The sequence below is a fragment of the Apteryx mantelli genome, chromosome 32, assembly GCF_036417845.1.
Source record: "Apteryx mantelli isolate bAptMan1 chromosome 32, bAptMan1.hap1, whole genome shotgun sequence".
NCBI classification, from domain to species: domain Eukaryota; kingdom Metazoa; phylum Chordata; class Aves; order Apterygiformes; family Apterygidae; genus Apteryx; species Apteryx mantelli.
In genome coordinates, this window is record NC_090009.1 from 1,178,779 (window position 1) to 1,184,794 (window position 6,016).

The window sequence follows — 6,016 nt, forward strand, 5'->3', positions numbered from 1 at the left end:
AAACAACTCACCCAGACCTCTGGACTGTTTCCCTAAAAAGAAAAGCAGAAAGAAGAGAAGATTAGCAGGGGACCTGCCTTTGGGAGCAGAAGCACCTTTGGAAGGGTCAGGCCCTGCTCTCTGGGATGTTACCCCCTTTTCCTTCCCGTACCCAGGTAACGGGCAATGCACAGACACTCGCAGGCCACTAAGCCCTCACACTCTTAAAGCTCTCAGGCATAAGCAAAACCAACAAATCCCAGTGGCACAGCTCTAGAAAGATATTATTTGAAGTGGATATGGAGGAAGAAGACTCCCTCATCTCTCTGCACTCTTTCTCGGAAAAGCAAAGGAAAAGGAAGAGGCCATTGGCAACAGAGCTTCCCATAACCGAGGCACAACCGCAGGAGAAGGCATCCATGGGGATGGCTGTGCTCCCCTCGTTTTATTTCCCCCCCCCATACACATCGAACAGGTAATGCACAGACACTCCCAGAACATGCCCTGGGACCAGCCTACTCCACCCCTGTGCTCCATAGGCACAGATGACCTCCTCCTCAGCCAGACCTTGTTGTAACCCAAATCATTGCTTCAGACAACATGCAAAAAGCATCAAGCCAGTCTCCATCCCAAGGACACTACACTGTGGAAAGGTTTTGGAAGTGGAAATGCAGAAAGATGACTCACCCAGAAAACTGGACCGTTCCGCTAAAAAGAAAAGCAGAAGGAAGAGGAGATTAACAGGGGACCTGCCTTTGTCAGCACAAGCAACTCTGGAAGGGGCAGGCCCTGCTCTCTGCGTTCTTCCCCCCTTTTCCTTCCCATACCCAGGGAACGGGCAATGCACAGACACTCATAGTCCACTAAGCCCTCACATTCTTCAAGCTCTCAGGCAATAATCAAAACCAAGAAGCGAGTGTCCATCCCAGGCACACAGCTCTAGAAAGCTTTTTGAACTGTATGTGGAGGAAGAAGACTCCCTCATCTCTCTGCACTATGTCCTGGAAAAGCAAAGGAAAAGGAAGAGGCCATGCGCCGCAGAGATACCCATCCCTGAGGGACAACCGCAGGAGAAGGCATCCGTGGGGATGGTTCTGCTCCTCTCGTTTTATTCCCCCCCCCCCCCATACACATCAAACAGGTAATGCACAGACACTCCCAGAACATGCCCTGGGACCAGCCTACTGCACCCCTGTGCTCCATGGGCACACACAACCCACCGCCTCAGCCAGGCCTCGTTGTAACCCAAATCATTGCTTCAGACAACACGCAAAAAGCATCAAGCCAGTCTCCATCCCAACGACACAACACTGTGGAAAGGTTTCAGAAGTGGAAATGCAGAAAGACCACTCACCCAGGTCTCTGAACAGTTTCTCTAAAAAGAAAAGTAGAAGGAAGAGGAGATTAGGAGGGGACCTGCCTTTGGGAGCACAAGCACCTTTGGCAGGGTCAGGCCCTGCTCTCTGGGATATTCCCCCCTTTTCCTTCCTGTACCCCGGGAACGGGCAATGCACAGACACGTGCAGGCCACAAAGCCCTTGCACTCTTCAAGCTCTCAGGCAATAACCAAAACAAACAAGCCAGTGTGCATCCCAGGCACACAGCTCTAGAAAGCTTTTTGAACTGTATGTGGAGGAAGAAGACTCCCTCATCTCTCTGCACTATGTCTTGGAAAAGCAAAGGAAAAGGAAGAGGCCATGCGCCACAGAGATACCCATCCCTGAGGGACAACCGCAGGAGAAGGCATCCGTGGGGATGGCTGTGCTCCCCTCGTTTTATTTCCCCTCCCCATACACATCGAACAGGTAATGCACAGACACTCCCAGAACATGCCCTGGGACCAGCCTACTGCACCCCTCTGCTCCATGGGCACACGCAACCGCCCACCTCAGCCAGGCCTTCTTGTAACCCAAATCCTTGCTTCAGACAACACGCAAAAAGCATCAAGACAGTCTCCATCCCAACGACACAGTACTGTGGAAACATTTCAAAAGTGGAAATGTGGAAAGATGACTTACTTCGAAAGATGAACGCTTTCCCTAAAAAGAAAAGCAGAAGGAAGAGGAGATTAGGAGGGGACCTGCCTTTGGCAGCACAAGCAACACTGGAAGGGGCAGGCCCTGCTCTCTGCGTTCTTCCCCCCTTTTCCTTCCCATACCCAGGGAACGGGCAATGCACAGACACTCTTAGGCCACTGAGCCCTTGCACTCTTCAAGCTCTCAGGCAATAACCAAAACCAACAAGCCAGCGTACATCCCAGGCACACAGCTCTAGAAAGCTTTTTCTTAACTGGATATGGAGGAAGAAGACTCCCTCATCTCCCTGCACTCTTTCTCGGAAAAGCAAAGGAAAAGGAAGAGGCCGTGTGCAACAGAGCTTCCCATCACCAAGGGACAACTGCAGGAGAAGGCATCCATGGGGATGGCTGTGCTCCCCTCATTTTATTTTTCTCCCCCAGATCAAGGGAACAGCCAATGCACAGACACTCCCAGAACATGCCCCGGGATCAGCCTACTCCACCCCTCTGCTCCATGGGCACACACAACCCCCCACCTCAGCCAGGCCTTCTTGTAACCCAAATCATTGCTTCAGACAACACGCAAAAAGCATCAAGCCAGTCTCCTGCCCAAGAACACAACACTGTGGAAAGGTTTCAGAAGTGGAAATGCAGAAAAACAACTCACCCAGATTTCTGGACTGTTGCTCTAAAAAGAAAAGCAGAAGGAAGAGGAGATTAGCAGGGGACCTGCCTTTGGGAGCACAAGCAACTCTGGAAGGGGCAGGCCCTGCTCTCTGCGTTCCTCCTCCCTTTTCCTTCCCATACCCAGGGAACGGGCAATGCACAGACACGCGCAGGCCACTAAGCCCTCACACTCTTCAAGCTCTCAGGCAATAACCAATAACCAAAACCAAGAAGCGAGTGTCCATCCCAGGCACACAGCTCTAGAAAGCTTTTTGAACTGGATATGGAGGAAGAAGACTCCCTCATCTCTCTGCACTCTTTCTCTGAAGAGCAAAGGAAAAGGAAGAGGCCAAGTGCCACAGAGTTTCCCATCCCCAAGGGACAACCGCAGGAGAAGGCATCCATGGGGATGGCTGTGCTCCCCTCATTATATTTCTCTCCCCCATACCCAGGGAACAGGTAATGTACAGACACTCCCAGAACATGCCCTGGGACCAGCCTACTGCACCCCAGTGCTCCATGGGCACACACAACCCCCCACCTCAGCCAGGTCTTATTGTAACCCAAATCATAGCTTCAGACAACACGCAAAAAGCATCAAGCCAGTCTCCATCCCAACGACACAACACTGTGGAAAGCTTTCAGAAGTGGAAATGCAGAAAGACAACTCACCCAGACCTCCGGATATTTTCTCTAAAAGAAAAAGCAGAAAGAAGAGAAGATTAGCAGGGGACCTGCCTTTGGCAGCAGAAGTAACTCTGGAATGGTCAGGCCCTGCTCTCTGCGTTCTTCCCCCCTTTCCCTTCCCAGACCCAGGGAATGAGCAATGCACAGACACGCGCAGGCCACTAAGCCTTCGCACTCTTCAAGCTCTCAGGCAATAACCAAAACCAACAAGCGAGTGTCCATCCCAGGCACACAGCTCTAGAAAGTTATTTTGAAGTGGATATGGAGGAAGAAGACTCCCTCATCTCTCTGCACTCTTTCTTGGAAAAGCCAAGGAAAAGGAAGAGGCCATGCGCCACAGAGCTTCCCATCCCCGAGGGACAACAGCAGGAGAAGGCATCCCTGGGGATGGCTGTGCTCCTCTCGTTTTCTTTCTCTCCCCCATACCCAGAGAACCGGTAATGCACTGACACTCCCAGAACATGCCCTGGGACCAGCCTACTGCACCCCAGTGCTCCATGGGCACACAAATCCCCCACCTCAGCCAGGCCTTGTTGTAACCCAAATCGTTTCTTCAAAAAGGACGCAAAATCATCAAGCCAGTCTCCAACCCAATGACACAACACTGTGGAAAGGTTTCAGATGTGGAAATGCAGAAAGACAACTCACCCAGATCTCTGGAATGTTTCTCTAAAAAGAAGAGGAGAAGAGGAGATTAGCAGGGGACCTGCCTTTGGCAGCACAAGCAACTCTGCCCCAGGAGAAGGGAAGGGGCAGGCCCTGCTCTCTGCGTTCCTCCTCCTTTTCCTTCCCATACCCAGGGAACGGGCAATGCACAGACACGCGCAGGCCACTAAGCCCTCACACTCTTCAAGCTCTCAGGCAATAACCAAAACCAACAAGCGAGTGTCCATCCCAGGCACACAGCTCTAGAAAGCTTTTTGAAGTGGATATGGAGGAAGAAGACTCCCTCATCTCTCTGCACTGTTTCTCTGAAAAGCAAAGGAAAGGGAAGAGGCCATTCACCACAGAGCTTCCCCTCTCCGAGGGAAAACTACAGGAGAAGGCATCTGTGGGGATGGCTGTGCTCCCCTGGTTTTATTCCTCCCCCCCGCCCCCCCCCCCCATACCCAGGGAACAGCTAATGCACAGACACTCCCAGAACATGCCCTGGGACCAGCCTACTGCACCCCGGTGCTCCATGGGCACACACAACCCCCCACCACAGCCAGGCCTTGCTGTAACCCAAATCATTGCTTCAGACAACACGCAAAAAGCATCAAGCCAGTCTCCAGCCCAACGACACAACACTGTGGAATGTTTTCAGAAGTGGAAATGCAGAAAGATGACTCACCCAGATCTCTGGACTGTTCCTCTACAAAGCAAAGCAAAAGGAAGAGGAGATTAGGAGGGGATCTGCCTTTGGCAGCACAAGCAACTCTGGAAGGGGCAGGCCCTGCTCTCTGTGTTCTTCCCCCCTTTTCCTTCCCGTATCCAGGGAACGGGCAATGCACAGACACTCATAGTCCACTAAGCCCTCACATTCTTCAAGCTCTCAGGCAATAATCAAAACCAAGAAGCGAGTGTCCATCCCAGGCACACAGCTCTAGAAAGCTTTTTGAACTGTATGTGGAGGAAGAAGACTCCCTCATCTCTCTGCACTCTTTCTTGGAAAAGCCAAGGAAAAGGAAGAGGCCATGCGCCGCAGAGATACCCATCCCTGAGGGACAACCGCAGGAGAAGGCATCCATGGGGACGGTTTTGTTCCCTTGGTTTTACATCTCTCCCCCATACCCAGAGAACAGGTAATGCACAGACACTCCCAGAACATGCCCTGGGACCAGCCTACTGCACCCCTGTGCTCCATGGGCACACACAACCCCCCACCTCAGCCAGGCCTTCTTGTAACCCAATTCGTTGCTTCAGACAACACACAAAAAGCATCAAGCCAGTCTCCATCCCAAGGACACTACACTGTGGAAAGGTTTTGGAAGTGGAAATGCAGAAAGACCACTCACCCAGACCTCCAAACAGTTTCTCTGAAAAGAAAAGCAGAAGGAAGTGGACATTAGCAGGGGACCTGCCTTTGGGAGCAGAAGTAACTCTGGAAGGGTCAGGCCCTGCTCTCTGCGTTCTTCCCCCCTTTTCCTTCCCATACCCAGGGAATGGGCAATGCACAGACACTTGTAGGCCGCTAAGCCCTCACATTCTTCAAGCTCTCAGGCAATAACCAAAACCAATAAGCGAGTGTCCATCCCAGGCACACACCTCTAGAAAGCTTTTTGAAATGGATATGGAGGAAGAAGACTCCCTCATCTCTCTGCACTCTTTCTCGGAAAAGCAAAGGAAAAGGAAGAGGCCGTGTGCAACAGAGCTTCCCATCACCAAGGGACAACTGCAGGAGAAGGCATCCATGGGGATGGCTGTGCTCCCCTCATTTAATTTTTCTCCCCCAGATCAAGGGAACAGCCAATGTACAGACACTCCCAGAACATGCCCTGGGATCAGCCTACTGCACCCCGGTGCTCCATGGGCACACACAACACCCTGCTTCGGCCATCGCTTGTTGTAACCCTAATCCTTGCTTCAGACAACACGCAAAAAGCATCAAGACAGTCTCCATCCCAATGACACAACACTGTGGAAAGCTTTCAGAAGTGGAAATGCAGAAAGACGACTCACCCAGAT